Raw genomic sequence first — 22,190 nt, forward strand, 5'->3', positions numbered from 1 at the left:
TTTATTTCAGGGTATAAACAAGGTAAAGGGACAAACCCCTTATGGGTACATATAAAAAAAATTTACATTTTCACAAAGTACCTGGGTAAAAATGGGAAGTACTGTGCTCAGTAGTTTACAGAAAATGAAATTAGTGAATTTTCATGATTGAACACGTGTTGTGTATGTGTTTGTGTTTCTATGTGTGTGTGTGTAAAACTAGGAATAAGGGCTCAAAATTTTAAAAATAGAACATTCTAATTATGCCGTCCAGTCAGTCAATCATTCATTAAATGTGACAACATGTTTGTGGAGAGTTACAAATACTGTTAAAATGGAAATTAACAAAATAAGGTTTTAGGACTTCAAATAATATTACTAAAAGATCACATCACCTATCCTATTGCTAGGAGTTGAAATACAAATTATATCTTAAACTGTTCTATCCACATGTAATGGAATTTCATTTGGCCTATAAGGGCAAATCTAACCTGTATGTTCCTGATTCCAGGAAGTCCTGACATAGTGACTCATTATTTGGGAGCAATGAAGAAAATAAACTTCTTTATTTGTGTTTCTTTGCCACGAAGTCCTCAGTGGTGTAGCACATGGAAATGTTGAAGTGAAAAGGAGATTGTCTCCCTTATTGGATGCTCAGTCCAATCAATGACTCTGTGGGCTATTTGAAAGGAGAGACAATTTCTGATTTGGTCTCTGTGCATTCTACTCTTTTTTTTTTTTGTCAGTTATAACTCTCTCCTAGGTTTTTAGTGAAAGGGGTTGTGATTATCTTTTATAGCTTTGTTTCAAGACTACCACAGCTCCCAGGTGGAGCACTGACTCAACTAAATGAGCATGTGTCTGTTTTCCTAGTCTGTTTCAGTTTTCATTTATAAATAACAGTCTCAAATGCTCATTTTCAATCTTCTGATTTTGAGAGATTCAGTGGTTCTTTGTCTTGTGAGTAGAGTTAGATGACGGCAAGGGAAGTTTATGAATAGAAGACAGACATTGTCAAGACATTTATCCCAAGTATGGCCATTTCCCCAGTACACACATATCATGAGAAATATGAGGAGCCAGTGTGAAATGAAAAATGCCTAACCCATGTTACCCAGTGATTTAATTGTTTTCTTCCTAGCACATTATACCCATAGTTTTAATTTAATTTAGTGAATCTTGTTTTGTTTTCATTTTTGTCAAATATATTCTTGCGAATTTTCTCTATTTAATATTCCTTTTGTGTATGACAGAGTAGTCACATGTCTGGTTCATATTATAGACTGAATATCTTTCCACTTCCTTTTGGGAGGAGAAAATGTAAATGTAAGCCTACAAATAATCTGTAAGTAATTCATCCCCAGACTGACATGCTTGGGATATAATGAAATTGGGAAGAATGAGAAAAGTAGCTTACCATCTTTCCTTATTGGAGGCTACACTCCCTCAGAACTGAACCTGATGAAAATACACACCTTACTTCACAGCAATGAAGTCCTTTAGCCATGGAAAATGGCTAGTGTGACAATAATATTAACAAAAACAATGGCATTTATATAGTGTCTATCAAGTACCAGGAACCATGCCATTCACCTTACACATGTTATCTCATTTAATCTTCACAGTAACACTGAAAGATAGCTATTATAACTTCCATTTTGCATATGAGCAAACTGAAATGAACAGACTTGTCCCAGGTCACACAGTTAGTGTCTGAGACTATATTTCAACTTAGGTTTTCCTGACTCCAGAACCAATTCTCTTTCCACCAGGCCATCTAGTTGCCAATACCTTAATCCCTGTGCTTCAAGGAATAGCTCTTCATTATTAGATATACTAATGAAATAAATAGCTAATGTCTAACCTTTAAAGTGTAAAAAGTATTTTAAAAACATTATTCTGACAACAGTCCTGTGAGAAAGGTGATGTTAGTATCCCCATTTTACAGATGAAGAAACTGAGGATTGGATTAAAATAATTTCCCAGGATCATATAGCCAGTGTCTGAGGTGAGATTCAAATTCATCATATTTTTAAAGACACCTAGTGTGATTAGATGAAGTTTGTCTTAACAATGAAAAGTAGCTACTTGCTTCTAGAAGAGGGATTAAGTACTACAGGTGACTGTTTGATAATATTGCAATCAAAGGATTATACAGTATGATGATATTGTGGATGGAAAACCAAGCCTAGCATCAGGAAGACTCTTTTTCCTGAGTTCAGATATGGCCTCAGATACTAGCTGTACCAATCTCGACAAGTCACTTAACCCTATTTGCCTCAGTGTCATCATCTGCAAAATTATCTGTAGAAGGAAATTGCAAACCGCTCTGATATCTTTGCCAAGAAAACCCCAACAGGGGTCACAATGAGTTGGATATGATTTAAACATGACTCAACAACAAGGTAAGACTATGATGACATCAATGAAATTAAAGGAAATACCAAATAGGTTGATAAAAATTCAACAACCCAGAGAAAAGGTTTTAGGATTTCACATTTTTAGAATTGATTATTCTTGCTTTTTGTTCCTTTGCCTATTGTGCTCCAGTGTTGCTTAAAAAACAAAACAAAACATTGTGCCAAGTGAATTTCTCTTATTCCAATAGATAGATTAGTCAGTCAATAAACATTTATTAAGTAAGTGTTGTGTGCCAGGCACTGCATTAAGTGCTGAAAATACAAAGCAAGGCAAAAAACATTCCTTTATCTTAAGGATTTTACAATCTTATGAGGGAAGACAATATATAAAATGAAACAGAGAAAGGGAGGGGATGTGAGGGAATGAGAAGGGAGAAAGTATCCAGTTCAGAGTCATTGTGGAGAAGTCCACTGGTAGAGCTGTGTAGGACACACAGAAATAGCTGACCTGGACTCTCTTCTTAAATGGAATATTTAGGAGGAGAAATCTCCATGGTTTGCAATCAGAGGAAGGGAAATGCCCTAGGGGCAGAGGCTACTAATGAAATGCAAGTTCTAGGACTGAGATCATTTTCTAGGATGAAGATCTCTCTGAGGTAAGGTGGAGAAGTCCAGAGGAGTACAGCTTTTTGGAAGTGAAGAGAAAATGAACCTATTATATAATTGAAGTCTCAATTCTCTAAGTTCACATTTACATGTGCATGACCCTGAAAACAAGATAAAGATAAAATAAAGAAACTGCCTTATATTTGATTGTTTTTAAATAGATGCTTGAATTAAGTACCTTCTTAGTGATGGGAAGTAAGTGATAGATATAAAAGATGCAAATGAAACAGTCCTTTTCCACGTTGTGCTTAAGTTCTAGGTAGAGAAGGAGGGCACTATAGAGAAAAGTAGACCTGACACTGGTAGTTCTATAAACTGTGACCCTGGGAGAGATTAAGGTCATTTGGCAACCTCAAGGACATACTGAAATCTATGTTAGAACAACTAAATACAATTCATTCAATCTTGAACTACACACAATCTGTCAACAAGCATGTATTAAATGCTTTCTATGTGAAAAGTACTTTAATAGTATTACAATCATTGCAAAGAGAGAGGGAATAGAGTTATTGCATACATTGATTAAAGCACACATAGAGTACAAAATTCAATTCTAGGTGCCAGTTTTAAGAGGGAATGATAAACTAACCAAATTAGAGGAAGAAAAAAGGGATGGTGAAATTCTTTAAACAATTTCGTATGGGGATAGGTTCTGAAGGTGGTGCTGCAGGGAACATGGTATTTGTGGAGTAGGGAGAAGAAATTTTGGGAAAAATTAAAATTGGTTTGAAGAAAGGATTAGAGATGATGGGGGTGATAGAGGGTAGATGAGATCATAGCTTTTACTAGCCACATTGGCAGATGCTTCCTCTCTGATAGTGTATCATACCATCTGGTTAAGCCCTCACCCTCATCAATTTGGCTGTGGCCAGGGATCTACACATCTTTTACCAGAAGGGTCTCTGAGCATCCCCAACCTGAAAATGCGGGTAGAACCCAGTGCAATTTAAGTCAGCAGCATCTTTCAGTTGTTAGTCAACTTCAAAAAAGGCTAAAAAGGTGTTTTGAAGTTGGAGAAATGTTGAACTGAAATTGGATTCCTCTCTGTCTATGTCCGCTGGCAGCTTGTGCCAACTTTTGTATTCATTCCAGTAAACAGGTGTGATTCTGTACTTGAACTCCACTATATGTTCAATTATTTTAGAGGAAAATAAACTGTAGTAGGATGCTAGGTGCCACAGTCCACAATCAAGTGGACTTGACAATTATTATAATCTATGACTTGAAATGTTATCGTTTCTATTATACCTCTTTACGTGTGCTCCACTCTTGAAAGAAATCAGGCTCCCATAGCAGTTAAATCAGCAGCTAAAAGGATTTACCTTTGTATTTCTTTTGTGAGATTGTGAAAATGGCACAAAGAAGCTAGCTTTGCCCTCTCCTTCCAGGGACTATGTTTGGAACTGTGACTGTTGATCTGTAGGAAACTTCAATGAAAGGAATGATTATTTTCTTTTTAGTCAAAGTATTTATTTTTCATCAAACCACAAGAAAAATATGACATAGCCTTGAAACACTAAACAGGCAGGCTATGTCAATTGCATTCGGCAAAAAGTTGGTATAAAGAGAACAAGATATTTTCCAACACAATGCCTGGTAGTAGCATGTTGTTTGAAGTTTAAACCAACAGTGATAACTGGATAATTGGTGCTAGCTGCCTCTTGTATTCTAGGTAGAAAAAAGCTTTCCCTTGCAACCTGCTTAGAAGTTTAAGTTTTCCTACCCTTTCCTGCCCTAAGAAGGTCTTCTCAACAAAGTTGTTCCTGTTGAAGATGGCAAATGAGCAGGGCCAAGGTCAGGTATTATATCCTTTTCTCTTTTGGGGAAAATTAACCTCCCCTCAAACCAGTCATCTACTGTTCCATTAAGCAAAAGATATAAGATTGTTCTGTAAGTCAAGAGATAGCTTTCTTTTGACTAAACTAAAAGCTGTTTTATGTTAGTCTCAAAAAATACCAGCTGAGGTGTTGCCTCTGTAGTACCTTCCAGAAGGGTAAGAAAAAGTAACCTGAGCAGAGGTCATAGAAAAGTCAAGGTGAAGGAACCTGAGCTTCACATGCCTGGTGGGAAATTTCCCATTTATGGTCTTGCTTGGTGTTCCATCTGAAAACTGGCACGAGTAGTATTCATCAAAGGAAAGATTACCTTGGACCTGCTCAGTGCTCTAATTCGGGTAACCCTCTTTTCCCAGACTCTCCTCTGAATGCCAATTCTTGTACTGGGGAGAAAAGCACAACTGTGTTTCTCTTTTCCAATCAGTACTGAACTCATGGTTGTTGCTTTCGGGTCTATGGGAAAGGGTTCAGTCAGGTGGATATGAAGTTGGCATCAACCAAAAGTGGATGAGTGCTTCAGGGATTCATACCAGATAGGTGGTAGGTTGGGGAGGATAAATGCAAATACCTATAAATCCAAAGGTTTATTCCAGTTTCTAGGAATGGAATACCACTGAGCAAGCTGAAAGTTGTTAAGGGCTTCAACAGATAGAATAGGGTTCATCTTCACTGAAGGGATGGGCCTGGGTATTATTAACTCCCCATTGCTACCTTTAATCTAGATCCAAACACCACTTTCTTCCTTTTCTTCACCTATGGGCTAAAAGATATAATGGAACCAAAAGAGTCCACAGGCAGATATGAAGTTTTCAAAAGGTATTCTTAAACTTACTACTGTTGTAATTTCTTCATACTTAAATTTTTACTGAAAGGTAAAAATTTCCATACATTTTTACAAGTAGACCAATTCTCCCACCCCAAATGACTTCTGACAATGACTCTATTTTGCAATAGATGCCAGGGAATCATTCATCTTCTTGGTGACAGTGGGAATGCAGTACCTGTTGTCATCAACACATTTGGTCACACAGGACTCTAGCTGTCTCTTCACCCGCTGCTCCTTGCTCTCATTATCTGTCAAGTTTTTAGCTTTGCCATTGTAGTGCACAGTGCATCAAGCCAAGCAGTCCTAGAATTTCTCCAGTTCACCAGTCACAAGAGTCTGTGCCTGGACCCAGGGAGCATGGCAGCATTCGATGCACTGATGAACCTGCTGCATGGAGATCTGAATATCTTTACAGCAGTTGCCACTGCACCAAAACATGGTACCCTGAATCTTGTGGATATTCTCCCACTCCAGCCTTTTCACCAAGGTGTCCAGCCCTGCCTGCACCTGCAGCTTCAGTGACTCCACCATGGCATATATCTGTATACCCCCCAGTCCCAGCCCTGAGCCCTGCCCTGCTCTGACCAAGTGTTATACTTCCATGTCCAAACAGAGTTCTGAGAGCAGCCCCATCCCCAGAAAGAAATTGTGATTAAATATAACTAATTAATTGAAATATCACATGAAGAAATGTTTGGTTTAGAGAGGAGAGCACTCAAAAGGCATATAGTTCCTGATATCAAGCATCTGAAGGGCTTTCATATGGGGGGAAAATAATATGTGTCTTGAAGGTGAACTAGAAAAAATGAAGAAAAGTTACAAGAAGTAATGTTTGGAAGAAGTTACTAAATGATGAACAAGAAGACTTCAAAGAGGCCTGGAAAGACTTATATGATCTTATGCTGAGTGAAAGGAGTAGAACCAGGAGAACTTTGTGCACAGCAACAAACAGTGTGAGAGGTTTTTCTGGTAGACTTGGAACTTCATAGCAATGCAAGGACTTAAAAAAAATTCCCAGTGGTCTTCTAAGACAAAATGCCTTCCACATCCAGAGAAAGAACTATGGAATTCAGTTGTAGAATGTAGCGTATCACTTTTTGGTAGGTGTGCATTATGTTTTGGTTTGTTATATGATTTCTCCCATTCATTTTAGTTCTTCTACACAGCATCACTATAGTGAAAATGTATTTAATAGGAATGTCTGTATAGATCCTATATAGAATTGTATGCTGTCTTTGGGAAGGAGGAGTTAGGGGGGAGGAATCTAAGTTATATGGTAGTAATTGTAGAACACTAAAAATTAATAAAATTAATACATGGTATTATAATTTATTATATTAAATATATGGTATTATATTAAAATTATTATATGGTAGTGATTGTAGAACACAAAATAAATGAAATATATATATATATATATATAAAGAAGTTACTAAAAATTACAGCTAATCAAAATGAAAGTGGGCAATAATCAGTACAGGTGTTCAAAGACAGATTGGGTGACTTCCTGCCACTATAATATAGATAAGACTCCATTTTGGGGTGGTAGCTTGAAGAAAGCTACTACTTCCACGTCTAGTCTTTTACTGTTCTGAATTTCAGATGTATGTTTCCAGTCTTGTCCAATATATAATATTTTAGTACATGCAATAAAAATGAATTATGTAGGTATTAGAGTGTGTACTGTTGATTTTAAGTCCAAGTCAATATATCCCTGCCAAAAGAATTCCTAGGTATGCAAATAATTTTTTTTGGGGGAAAAACATATCTTGTGATAAAAATTTAGTAGTTTTAATGACAACTCTGTTGAAAGTTAGGTCAAATTAACTTCATTTTTGAAGATACTTAAGCAGTATCAATACTCTTTAAGCATCACTTTTTCAGTCACTTTTTCATGCAACTTCTGTAGATACTACCACAGCAAGAAAAAAGGAGAGGGAAGGAAAGGAAGGGAAGGGAAGAGAAGGAAAGGGAAGGGAAGGGAAGAGAAGGGAAGGGAAGGGAAAGGAAGGGAAGGGAAGGGAAGGGAAGAGAAGGGAAGGGAAGGGAAGAGAAGGGAAGGGAAGGGAAGAGAAGGGAAGGAAATAGAAGCTTGATTCTTAGGTATAAAACTAGGTACATAAAAGGTAGAAATTGGTGTTTTCTTGGTCAAGCCATTTAATTCCATATGCCTAAAAGTATTAGATTTACACAGATTCCACTGTATCTAGCACTAACAAAAGCCAAAAGCCAGTTTGTTGTTTTCCTCATTCAATCAGCAAAAAATAGTACATGCTATTAATATGCTATTCACAGACACTAAGTGCCACTAATAATCCTGGTGTTAAATCAGGACTCATGCATTATTCATGATGTCTGGTTTATAATATTTCTGGCACTCAAAAGGAAAACAAACAGCATTGCTACTTTGGAAAGCAATTCAAGACTCTTTAAACCTAAATGAATACCTGATAGAGCAATGTCAAACACAGTACCATAGGCAAAACAGGAAGGAGGGTTGGGTGATATATACAGTACAAATTCTTTGGCTTCCAGGTGATTAATCAATTTTTTGTAGATACAGGCTTCTTCCCAGCTTCAAAACTTAGAAATTCTCACTTCATGGAAGAAATAATTTATCCACTCTTTCATTTCCTTCCATAGAAATCCAACTATAACTCAGTAATTAAATTTCTAATTAATTAATAGCTAGGGCCATATAAGGTATTATGTAAAGTATTTTATAAGGCATATTATTAATTATTAATAAATGCAACAGTATTAAAAATAACTCAGAATCTATTAACTGTGTATATTTTTATTGACATGAAGGTTGTGGTTCATGCTTAGTCATTGTTAAGTCTGACTCTTCAGGATCCTACAGACCATAGTACACCAGGCCTTTCTATCTTCCACAATTTGCTGATATCTATCTATCTTAACTTCACTTCAATTACTTCCCTGACACTATCTATCAAACTCATCATCTGCCATGCCTTTTCCATTTGCCTTCAGTCTTTCCTAACTTCAGGCTCTTTCCCAATGTCTCTTGCCTTCTCAGTACGTAGATAAAATATTCAAAGTTCAGCTTTAGTATTTGTCCTTTCAATGAATTATCTGAATTAAGTATTCAGTGGTTTTATTTCCTTACTGCTCAAGTGATTCTCAGAACGTTTTTTCCAGTATCACAACTTGAAAACATTGGTTCTGCAGTGTTCAGCTTTCTTTCTAGTGCAGTTCTCTTAGCCATACATGACTAAAGGAAAAATCATAGCTTTAACTATTTGACCTTTGTCGACAAGGTGATATATCTGCTTTTTAGTATATGGTCTATATTTGTCATAGCTTTCTTTCCAAAGAAGAAGTGTCTTTTAATTTCATGGCTGCAGCCATTTTGTGTAGCAATATTTGAGTCCAAGAATATGAATTCTGACACTGCTTCCACTTCTCCTCCTTTTATTTCCCTGGAAGTGATGGGACCAGTTGCCAATATCTTCTATGCTCATTAAAAGGCTTCTTAATTCTTCTTCACTTTCTACCATCAGAGTAGAATCATCTAAATATCAGTAATTGTTGGTATTTCTCCTGACAAACTTAATTTCTGCTTTTGATTCACCCAGCCTAGCATTTTGCAAGATGTTTTCGGAATAAAATAAGATGACAATATATTGCTCTGCCATACTCCTTTCCCATTCTTACACCAATTTATTGTTCAATGTGCAATTCTAAGTTGTTTCTGGAAGCGCATGCAAGGTTCCTCAAGAGATAAGTAAGATGATCTTCTTTACCATTTTTTTAAAGACTTACCACAGTCAAAGGCTATACAATATATTTGACAAAGCAGAAGCAGATATTTTTCTATTTTTAAAGGTGTTATTTTCTTCAACATTTTTTTTGGATCTCCTTTAGGAAGCTGTTGATTCACTTTTCATGATTTTCTTGCACCACTCTCATTTCTCTTCCCAATTTTTCTTTCACCTCTCTTACTTTTGTATTTTGTATTTTCTTTGGAGATTTTGGATGTAGAAGCCTTGACTTTGATATCTTTGTTTGAAAGTATGCTTTGTTCCTCCCCATCCAAAAGGATGGAAGAAAATACCTTTTCACCAAAAAAAAAAAGTTCCCTTTTTTTGGGCATTTGCCCAAGCAGTTACTTGACTTTTGAGTAATTTGTCAAGTGGAGGATACACTTCAGATATGTGTAGGTTCTCAGTTCCTCCAAGATGGAACAATCAAGGGAGAGCAGTTTACTCCTCTCTTAGCCTGTGCTCTTGACTGTGAGCAATGGTCTGCCCAGGATATGTGAGTTGGGTTCCCTTTCCACAGTCACCACCAGCTCCACCACACCATAGCTCCTCCTCAACCCAGGACTGACTCTCAGGACTGAGATGAAGATTAGCCACTTGATTCCCTCGGGGTCTTTAGGCCAAGGGCTCCAAAAGGATATACTGCTGCAGTGACTACTGCTGCCCTGGGGCCTGGGCTTGGGCCAGACATGTGCCAAGGCAGTGCTGTGTTCACCTCTAAGCCTGGTGTGATAGACCCTTCCTGTTAGCCTTCCAGGCTGTCTTGGGCTGGAAATCTCTTTCACTCTGTCGTTTTGTGGTTTCTGCGTCTCTAGAATTTTTTAGAGTCACTTTTTACAGGTATTTTATGGGCTATGGAGATAGAGCTAGAGGAAGTTCATCCTTCTACTCCACCATCTTGGCTCCACCCCTGCAAACCAGAAGTAGATGTTTTTCAAGAAAGAAGTTAAGGAGCTGAGTAAAACTCTGGATAAAGCAGATATGATAGATCTTTGGAGAACATTGAATGAGAATGGAAATGAATATACCTCTTTCTCAGTAGTACATGGCACAGAGACAAAAATTGACCATGTACTAGGGCATAAAAACCTCCCAATCCAGTGCAGAAAGGCAGAGATAGTCAATGCATACTTCTCAGATCACAATGCAATATATATATATATATATATATATATATATATATATATATATATATATATATATATATATATATATATATAATAAAAGATGATGGAAAGATAAACCAAAAATTAATAGAAAATGAAATAATCTAATCCTAAAGAATGACTGTGTTAAGCAACAAATCATAGAAACAACCAGCAGCTTCATTCAAGAGAATAAAAATAATGAAATAACCTATGAAAGCTTATGGGATACTACAAAAGCAGTTCTTAGGGGAAGTTTTATATCTTTGAATGCCTACATGAATAAAATAAAGAAAGAGGAGGTCAATGAATTGGGCATGCAGCTGAAAAAGCTAGGAAAATAAGAAATTGAAAATTCCCAAGTAAATACCAAGTTAGAAATACTGAAAATCAAAGGAAAGATTAGTAAAATTGAATTTAAGATAACTATTGAAATAATGAATAAAGCAAAGATTTGGTTTTATGAAAAAACCAATAAAATTTATAAGCTTTTTTAAATTGGATTTTTTAAAAAAGAAGCAGATTCTTTTATTTTTTATTTTATTTATTTTGAAATCACTTGCTTTCTTCATATCCACCAAATGTTGGTAATTGGTCTCTAATTCCTCAATCTCTTCAAAAAGGCACTCTTCACTTCCAATTATTCTAATTTTAAATACTGCCAAAGCATAGTTTGTGTAATTCTAAGCATAACCTTTCTCTCATGGGAAATAAGCTCAATTGTTTGAGAATTTGAACATTTTTAGGAATTGCTCTCCTTTAGGATTAGAACATAACCTAATATTTTCCAAGTAGTTAATGGCTAGAGATTCATTCTGTGATTTCATTGCTATATGGACCTCCCACATAATGAAAGTCACTCGTCCAATGTGATTCAGCTTGTAATTTTAGAGAACTGCTAAAGAGGCTATGACTTACCCAGTGTCTCACTAAAGTAATGGGATAGATGTCAGATGTGAACGATGGTCTTCACAATTTAAAGACCAGTGATCTACACATTGCGCCATACTGTCAGTAACACTGAGACTATTATTTCACATCTGGAGGACAAAAAACATAGGGAAAACCAGGGAAATTTTGGGTTTGGTAACTGTGCCCTATAAGAAAATAGATGGAGGAACAAAATTTTTTAGCTGGAGAACATAACATGAAACAGAGATTATGGAAACTGTCTAAATATTAGAGTTACTTCCATGTAGAAGAGTCAATAGAATTATTCTGCTGGCATTCAAAGGGAAGAATCTAAGCCAGTGTTGAATAGTTGTAATAGATTTTGACTTAAATGATTCAATATAAGTGAATTTCCTAACAATTATAATGATGCAATATGCAAATAGACTATTTCTTTTTCTCTATTTTTTCCAATTTCATATAAAGATTATTTTCAACATTAATTTCTAAGATTTTGAGGTCCGAATGTTACTGCCTCTCTCCCTTTCTTCCCTCTCCCCATGACAGTATGAAATTTGATATAATTTATACATATACAATCATATTAAACATATTTCTGCAATAATGCTGTGAAAGAAGAATAAGAGCAAAAGGTAAAATAAACCTGAGAGAAAAAAAAATGAAAATATTTTTCTTTGATCTGAATTCAGATTCCCTAAATCTTTCTCTGGATGTAGAGAGTCTTTTGGAATTGTCTTAGATCATTGTCTTAGATATTGCTAAGAAGAGTTAAGTCTATCATACTTGATCATTTTACAATAATCAAGAACTGAGGGAATAAGAATAGACAACACAAAGCAAAATTAGAACATTTTTTATTTTATTTATAACTGAGATTTCCCCCCTCCCTCTTCTTCCTTTTCCTCTCTTTTCCCCCTCCCTCCATGAAATGGCATACAATTTTATATAGGTTGTACACATACATTCCTATTAAATACATTTTCACCTCAGTCGTTGCATAGAAGAATTAAAATAAATGGGAGAAATCATAAAACAAACCAAAATATAATGCAAAAGAAAATGATATGCTGATTTTGTAATCAAATTCCATAGTTCTTTCTATGGAAGTGGAAGACATTTTGTCTTAAGAGACCATTGGGAATTTTTTAAGTATTAACGTTGCACTGAAGTTCTAAGGCTACCAGAAAAAATCCTCATACACTGTTTTTGTTGCAGTATATAAAATACTTCTGGTTCTGCTGCTTTCACTCAGCATCAGTTCATGGAAGTCTTTCCAGGCCTCTCTAAAGTCTTCCTGTTCATCATTTCTTATAGCACAATAGTATTCCACTACATTCATATACCACAATTTATTCAGCCATTCTCCAAATGATGGGCATGCCCTTGATTTCCAGTTTTTGGCCACCACAAAGAGTGCTGCTATAAATATTTTTGCATATGTGAGACCTTTTCCCATTTTTATGATCTCTTGGGGATACAGTCTTAGAAGCAGTATTGCTGGGTCAAAGGGTATGCACATTTTTGTAGCCCTTTGGGCATAGTTCCAAAATTGCTCTCCAGAATGGCTGGATCAGCTCATACCTCCACCAACAATGAATTTGTGTTCCAACTCTCCCACATCTATTCCAACATTAATTATTATCCTGTTTCGCCATGATAGTCAATCTGATAAATGCGATGTGATGCCTCAGAGTTGTTTTGATTCGCATCTCTCTAATCAATAGTGATTTAGAGCATTTTTCCATAAGACTATAGATAGATTTGATTTCTTCCTCTGAAAACCACCCGTTCATATGCTTTGACCATTTATCAATTGGGGAATGCCTAATATTCTTGATCATTTCACTCAGTTCTCTAAGTCAGAAATGGGGCCTTCATCACAGACACTAGCTGCAAAAACATTTTTCCCAGTTTCCTCCTTCCCCCTTAATCCTGGTTGCTTTGGGTTTGTTTGTACAAAATCTTTTCAATTTAATGTAATAAAAATAATCCATTACATACTTCATAATGTTTTCTATCTCTTGTTTAGTCAAAAATTCATCCCTTCTCCATAAATCTGATAAATACACCTGTCCTTGCTCCCCTAATTTGTTTATAGTATCAAACCTTATAACTAGATCATGTACCTGTTTGGACTTTATTCTTGTGTATGGTGTCAGACATTGGTCTATGCCTAGTTTTAAGCATACTGTTATCCTGTTTTCCCAACAATTTTTGTCGAACAGTGAATTCTTATCCCAGAAGCTGAGGTCCTTGGTTTTATCAAACAGTAGATTGCTATATTTATTGACTACTGTGTCTTGAGTATCTAGCTTATTCCACTGGTCTAACTTTCTGTTTCTTAGCCCATACCAAGGGGTTTTGATAATTGTTGCTTTATAATACAATTTGAGATCTGGTAGAGCTAGGCTACCTTCCCTAGCAATTTCTTTTCATTATTTCCTTTTTGAGCTCTTCCATGGCCTGAGCCCATTGAATATTTATTTTGGATGTTTGGGATACAGAAGCCTTGATATTTATGTCTTTCCCTGATGGTAAGCATTGCTCTTCCTCATGAGAAAGGATGGGAGGAGATATCTATTCACCAAGAAAGTAACCTTTTATGGTCTTATTTTTTTTTTCCCTTTTCTGGGCATTTTCCCAGCCAGTTACTTGACTTCTGAGTTTCCTCTCCACACCCACCTCCAGTTCTGCCCAGTTAGTGCTTAGTGGCTGAGATTCAAATGCTGCTTCTCAGCCTCAGGGCTTTTGGCAGGGGTGGGGCTGCTATTAAGTGTGAGATTAAGTTCAGGTGCTCAGGTTAGGGCAGGGCCAGCACATGGGGCTGAATTCCCTCAGGGGGTTTATGTGGAGACTTTCAACAATGGATCCAAGCTCTTGCCTGCTTTGGGAACCCCTGTCCTCTGCTGCCTCCACTGCTGCCTCCAGAGGGGGCCTGGGTTATGGAGAAACCCCTGCTCCCCTCTCAGGTAGCCAAAAAGACCCTCTCACTGACCTTTGGTGCCTGTGGTTGGAGGGACCTGCGTGTCCGCTGGCGATTCTGTCCCTGAAGCCTGCTAGGATACGCTCCTCTCGGTGCTGCACGGCCAAGGCAGGGCTGGGTTCTGCTCTGGGTCCAGTGCATGACAGACCTTTCGCGTTGGTTTTTCAGGTCTCTCTGGAACAGAAATTTCCTCTGCTCTGTTGTTCTGTGGCTTCTGCTGCTCCAGAATTTGTTAGGAGTTCTTCTTTACACGTATTTTACGGTCTGTGGGTTTGGAGCTAGCATATATTTATCTTTCTACTCTGCCATCTTGGCTCCTCCCCCTTCTTTTCATTATTTCCCTTGATATTCTGAATCTTTTGTTCTTCCAGGGGAATTTTGATATTATTTTTTGTGGCTTTCCAAAATAATTATCTCATAATTTGATTGGTATGGCACTGAATAAGTAAACTAATTTAGGTAGAATTGTCAATTTTATTCTATTGGCTTGACCTACTTGCAAGCAACTGATGCTTTTCCACTTACTTAGATCTGACTTTATTTTCCTGAAAAGTGTTTTGCAATTGTGTTCATATAGTCCCTGAAGTTGTTCTGGCAGGTATACTCCCAGATATTTCATGGCATTTACCAAGACTTTAAATGGGATTTCTCTTTCTATCTTTTCCTGTTGGACTTTCTTAGTAACATATAAAAATGCAGATGATTTATGTGAATTAATTTTGTTACCTGCAATGTTGCCATAGTTGTTTATTATTTCAAATAGTTTTTTACTTGATTCTCTGGGACTCTCTAAATATATAATCATATTTTCTGCAAAAAGTGATAACTTAGTTTCTTCTTTGTCTATTCTAATTCCTTCAATTTCTTTTTTTTCCTTATTGCAATAGCTAAAATTTCTACTACCATATTGAATAATAATGGTGATAATGGACATCCTTCTTTCACTCCCGATCTTATGGGGAATGAATCTAGCTTATCTCCATTGCATACAATACTTGCTCAAGGATTTAGTTAGACACTGCTTATTATTTTATGGAAAGTTCCATTTAGCCCTATGTTCTCCAGTGCTTTCAATAGTCAAAGCTTTTTCTTTTTCTGCATCTATGGAGATAATCCTGTGCTTTCTGTGAGTTTTGTTGTTGATATGATCAATGATACTAACAGTTTTAGCAATATTGAACCAGCCCTACATTCCTGATATGAATCCTCTTCTTGTGATATGTTGCTGTATTCTTTTTGCTAAAATTTTATTTAAAATTTTTGCATCTATGATCATTAGAGAAATTGGTCTATAATTTTCTTTCTCTACTTTTTCTCCTCCTGGTTTAAGTATCAAAACCATATTTGTATCATAAAAAGAATTTGGGAAGACTCCTTCTTCTCCAATTTTCCCAAATAGTCTATCGCAATTAATGTTCTTTACATGTTAGATAGAATACACTTGTGAATTTTTCTCACCCTGGAAATTTTTTATTAAGGAGTTCATTGATGGTTTGTTCAATTTCTTTTTCTGAGATGGGGTTATTTAAGTATTCAACTTCCTCTTCTGTTAATCTGGGCAATTTATATCTTTTAAAATAATCATCCATTTTATTCCGATTGTGGAATATATGGGCATACAGTTGGGTGAAGTAATTCCTTATTATTGTTTTCATTTCCTCCTCATTGGATGTGAGTTTACCCTTTTTATTTTTGATATTGGTAATTTGGTTTCCTTATTTCTTTTTTTGTATTCAAATTGACCAAAGGTTTGTCAATTTGATTGGTTTTTTCATAACACCAAATCCTAATTTTATTTATTAGTTCAACAGTTTTCTGAATTGCAATTTTATTTATCTCTCCTTTGGTTTTCAGCATTTCTAATTTGGTATTTAACTGGAGATTTTCAATTTGTTCTTTTCTTCAAGCTTTTTCAATTTCATGTCCAATTCATTGATCACTGCTTCCACTATTTTATTCATGTAGGCATTCAAAGATATAAAACTTACCGCTAAGAACTTTTTTTTGCAGTATCCCATAAAATTTGATAGGTTGTCTCATTATTGTCATTCTCTCGAATGAAGTTGTTAATAGCTTTTATAATTTGTTCTTTAACCCACTGATTCTCCAAGGTTTTTTTATTTCTCTGATTTGGGTTTTAAAATTCTTCCAGAGCTCTTCCAAGAAGGCTCTTTGTGCTTCAGATCAGTTCATATTCCCTTCCAAAGTTTCAGATGGGAGTGCAGTCTCAATGCTAACCTCTTCAGTATTTGTGTTTTGGTCCTTGTCCCCATAGAAAGATTTTATGGTTTTTTTCTTTTCTGCTTTGCTTTTTATTCAACCCTTTTCCTGGCTTTTAAAGTAGATCTCTGTGTCTATAGCACAGGGTGCCCTTCCCACAGTTCTTGTACTTAAAACTGGAGGCATTGTGTGTTGTGGCCTCAGTTTCTTTCAGCTAGAAACTAAAATGCTGCAGTTTACCTGGTGCTGAGCTGACTGATATTTGAGAACAAAAGTCAGGTGAGGTCTTTTGGGGTTTTCTGAGAGGTTACCCTGGAGCTTGCTTGTTACATGTGGGGGAGGGGCAGTCTAGACTCTGCTGACCTGGAATATAACAAGCTCAGCTCTCTGCACTACTGTCTTTTCGATTGCACTGGGGTACTGAGGCTTACCTGGCGCATAGCTGGCTGGCGTTCAAAAGCAGGGTCCTATCAGGTCTTGTTGGGTTTCCTGGCAGTTACCCTGGAGGTAATTCGTTAAGTGTGTGAGAGTGGTGGTCTGGATGCTTGAGGATCCTCTTCTGAGCTAGTGCACAGGGAAGCTGAGCTATCTGTACTTTCTTCCCGATTCCAGTGTGGTGTTGAGGCACATCTGGGGTCCTGGTGTTGGTAGCTGCTGGCTTCACTTCCCTGGGGTTCAGGACCTTCTCTCAGTTTGTTGAGGTGAAGCTTTCTGGGACAACTCTGATCCTCCACTTGTCCTCTTTGGCCACCGCAAGAGGAACCCTCCTTAGAGATCTTTCTAGCCTCCTGACTGTAAGTCTGTTTATCCCTTCTGCTCTTCCCACTATTGGAAGATTTTTCCTGGACAGATACTCTGGGCTCGTTAAAGTCAAAAAGAGAAGGGAGATAGCAATTAGTCATCACTCAGCCATCTTGGCTCCCAGAACCAGAAATCAAAAATTTATGACTTTTAATAATTGGTATGATTGCGTGTCCAATATACCAGTGATTTAAATCAATTATTAATACAATTAGTAAATTTAGAAAATTTGCAGAATATAAAAGAAGCGTACATAAATCATCTACATTTTTATATATTACCTTCAAAAGCAGAAGGTAGAGATAGAAATAAAAAAAATCCCTCGTAAATTAATACCAAATTTGTGAGAAAAAATAATTAGGGGTCTACCTGTGAAGATACACATAGAATTATATGTGTAAAACTAAATAGCAATATTTCTTACAGTAAATGTAGAGTTATATAGTTACAGAAGTATCAGTTCTTTGTAGGTAGGCTAAACCAATGTTACAGAAATGAAATCAGATATCAATTATTAAGTATGTGACATTTCTATCAAACTATGAAAAGATTATGCAGCTACAAAAGAAAATTTATGTAAAGGAGAAAGGGGAAGCTTCACAATAAAAACAGTCCAGCATGGATCACTTCAGCCCAGAGGAGACCTAAACAGGTCTTGGGGGATGAATCTCTGGCCTGTGGCAGTTACCAGACTTTACAACTCCAAAATGCTGAGAACAAACTGGAAGTGGAAAAAACCCCGTGGGACCTGTATGACAGTGTAGAGTGGTCTGGATCCAGCCCCAGGGTGATGGAGAGACCAGAGGAGCCTGTGGCAGCCACAGCAGCAGCAGGGGTAGCAGCAGCTGCTGTTTCTGGATCTCTAGGCCTATGGATTGTGGGGGGATTAAGCTGACTGACAGTACATTCTCTCACACCCACTGGAAGCAGAGAACAACCTTGACAAAGAGCTCAAAAGTCAAATAAATAACTGGGGAAATGAGCAAAATATGGAAAAAGAATCAGACTATAGAATTTTGCTCTGGTGATAAGGAAGACCAAAATATACACACAGAAGGAAAGAACAAATTCCAAGCTCCTTCATCCAAAGACTCCAAGAAAAATATGAATTGTTCCCATTCCATAGAAGAGCTCAAGAAAGGATTTTGAAAATCAAGTAAGAGAAGAATAGAAAACATTGGAACGAGAAATGAGAATGGTGCAAAACAAAATCATGAAAAACAAGTCAACTGCTTGCTAAAGTGGACACCCAAAATGCTGAAGAACATAACACTTTAAAATATAGACTAACCCAGATGGCAAAACAGGTTCAAAAAGCCACTGAGGAGAAGAATGCCTTACAAAGCAGAATTGGCCAGATGAAAAAGGACGTCCAAAACTCACTGAAGAAAATAATTTCTTAATGATTAGAATGGAGATCTGCTGAGGAAAGGAGTTGACTCTGTTGCTTAGTGTGTGCGTTGCCATTGCTGCCATTTGACAATGCAGATCTTTATGAAGACCTTGACTGGCAAGACCATCACCCTTGAGGTAGAGCCCAGTGACACCACTGAAAATGTCAAGGCAAAGATTCATGACAAAGAAGACATCTCCTCAGACCTGCAAAAACTGATCTTTGCTGGGAAGCAGCTGGAAGATGGGCTAACCCTGTCTGATTACTACATCCAGAAAGAATCTACCCTGCGCTTGAGGGGAAGCATCTAAATTCCCTCAAGTTTCTTTAAAGCTTTTGAGTAATTCGCTGCACTTTTCTTTCAATAAAGTTGTTGCAATACTCCCCCCTCAAAGAAAAACAAACAAACAAAGAAGATTAGAATGGAGGAGAGGGGAGCCAATTACTTTAGGAAAAAATCAAGATGTTATAAAACAAAACCAAAGGAATGAAAAAAAAATAACAATGTGAAATAACTTGTTGGAAAAACAACTGACCTAGAAAATAAATGCAGGAAAGATAATTTAAAAATTAATGGACTACCTGAAAGTCAAAATCAAAGAAAGAACCTAGACATGATCTTTCAAATAATGCTTAATGAAAACTTCCCTGATATTCTAGAATCAGAGGGAAAAATAGGTATTGAAAGAATCTGCCAATCATCTCCTGGAAGAGATCCCAAAAGTAAAACTACTAGGAATATTGTCGCCAAATTCCAGAACTCCCAGGTCAAGGAGAAAAATGTTGTATGCAGTCAGGAAAAACAAACAAACAATTCGAGTATTGTGGAAACACAATCAGAATAACACGCAATCTAGCAGATTCTGCAGTAAGGGATCAAAGGGCTTGGAATATGATATTTCAGAGGTCAAAGGACCTAGCATTAAAACGAGGAATCACCTACCCCCCAAAACTGAGTATAATACTTCAACAGAAAAATTGGTCATTCAGTGAAATAGAAGCCTTTCAAGCATTTTTGATGAAAAGACCAGAACTAAACAGAAAATTTGTCTTTCAAACACGAGTCAAGAAAAGATGAAAAGATAAACAAGAAAGAGAAATCATAAGGGACTTACTGAAGTTGAACTGCTTACATTCCTACATGGAAAGATAATATTTGTAATACTTGAGAGTTTTCTCAGTATTAGGGTAGTCAGAGGGATTATATGTATAGACAGAGAGAAAACGGCAAATTGAATATGAAGAGATTATATCTAAAACCATTAAATTAAGGGGTGAGAGAGGAAGATATTGAGAGGAGAAAGGAAGAAATAGAATGGGAGCAAATCATCACTCACATAAAAGAGGCAATAAAAAACTTTTTTAATCAAGGGGAAGGAAGGGAGGTAAGAGGGAAGAGTGTCACTGGATTTGTTTTAAGGAGGGAACATCATGCACAATTTTATATAAAAATCACTTACACTACAGAAAAGTAGAGGGTAAGGTTTGGGAGGGATAGAAGGAGAGGCATATGGGAGGAGGTGATAATTAGAAGTAAACACATTTGAGCAGGGATAGGATCAAAAAAGAGAACAGAACAAATAAGGGTAGGATAGAATGGAGAGAAATACATTTAGCCTTTCACAATATGACTGTTATGGAAGTCTTTTGCATAACTACGCATGTATAGCCTATATTGAAGTGCTTGTCTTTTTTTGGGGGGGGGGAGGGAGATGGGTTGGGAGGGAGAAAGGGAGAGAAGTTGGAATTCAAAGTTTTAAAAATGAATGTTAAAAATTGTTTTTACGTGCCACTGGGAAATAAGACATGAAGGCAATGGGATATAGAAATATATCTAGCTCTATAAGAAAATAGAAGGTTTAAGGACAGGAGAAGGGGGGAGGGTGATAGAAAGAAGTGCAGATTGGGGGAAGTGGTAATGTGAATGCATGCTGTCTTGGTGTGGATAGAGGGGAGAGATGGGGAGAAAATTTGGAGCTCAAAATCTTGTGAAAGTGAATGTTGACAACTAAAAATAAATTGATAAAAAGAATCACAATAAAAATAATGAAAAAAGATCAAGAAGAAAGTGGATCTCACAATATCAAATATCAAACTATGCTACAAAGCAGTAATCATCAAAATGATGTGATACTGGTTAGCAAGTAGAGAAGTTGATTAGTGTAATGCATTATATGAACAATATAAAAAACCAATAACCTTAGTAACTTGGTGTTTGATAAACTCCCAAACCCCAACCACTGCACTAACTGCTTACTTTTTGCCAAAATTGCTGGGAAAATGGGATATTATTCTCTCAGAAATGATTTAGAAAACAACAGCTCACACTCTTTACCAATGCAAGATAAATTTAATGAGTGATGTGAAAAACAAATTAGATGAATGAGAAAAAAATAGGTAAAGTGAAGAAAATCAGGGGCACAGTTTATACTATAATAATATAATAATTAATAATTCCAAAATCACCCTATCTGTAAATATTTACTAAAGAACTACTAGCTTTCAAGCGCTGTGCTAAATGCTAAAGATTCAAAGAGACAAAAGAGAGACCCTGCTCTTAAGGAGCCTACAGGTTAGTGGGAAGAAGAAAAAACATGCCAATAAATATCTGCTAAGCAAGCTGTATGGGACAAATACGAGGTAGTTAACAAAGGGAAGTCACTAATATTAATAAGGCATATATAAGGCATCCTTTGAAAAAAGAACTTTTAGTTGACTCTTAAAGGAAGTCTGGGAAGTCAGCAGTTGGAGCAGAGGAGAAAGAGCATTTTGGCCATGAGAGACAGCCAGAGAGAATGCACTGTTTGTCAAACATCTGAAAGTCACTGGATGAAAGGGTATATGTTGGAGAGTAACTTATAAAAAAAAAAGACTAGTTAAGAATAGTTTAGGTTAGCATGACTATGGTGAGTTTTGAATGGCAAACAGAGAACTGTGTACTTGATTCTAGAGTCAGTAGAGCTACTAGAGTTTACTGAGTGGGTCTGGGAGTGATACGATCAGACTTTGTTCAGGAAAATTACACTAAATGCTTGATTATGCATAGTTTCAAAGGGTTTCTCTCTGTCTCTGTCTGTCTGCCTGTCTGTCTCTCTCTTTCACTTCTCCTCACCCCTTTTCACACTGAAAAAGTGTAGAAAGGATATAGGAGAGAAAGATTATAAATGTTTGTTTGTTGAAACAAATAAACCCTGAAAAATTTATCCTTATTCTTAGATGCCAGTCAAATGGATACTTACAAAATCATCCTAATTAAACCAATATTTCAATCCTTAATTTACAGAG

The 22,190-nt window shown here is 36.6% G+C and overlaps 1 pseudogene; it reads right to left on the reverse strand.

The window, feature by feature from the left end:
* Nucleotides 1-5,780: 5,780 nt before the first annotated feature.
* Nucleotides 5,781-6,197, reverse strand: LOC140503058 (protein FAM136A pseudogene; annotated as a pseudogene).
* Nucleotides 6,198-22,190: the final 15,993 nt, after the last annotated feature.

This window comes from Notamacropus eugenii, chromosome 5 (genome assembly GCF_028372415.1).
Source record: "Notamacropus eugenii isolate mMacEug1 chromosome 5, mMacEug1.pri_v2, whole genome shotgun sequence".
NCBI lineage: Eukaryota > Metazoa > Chordata > Mammalia > Diprotodontia > Macropodidae > Notamacropus > Notamacropus eugenii.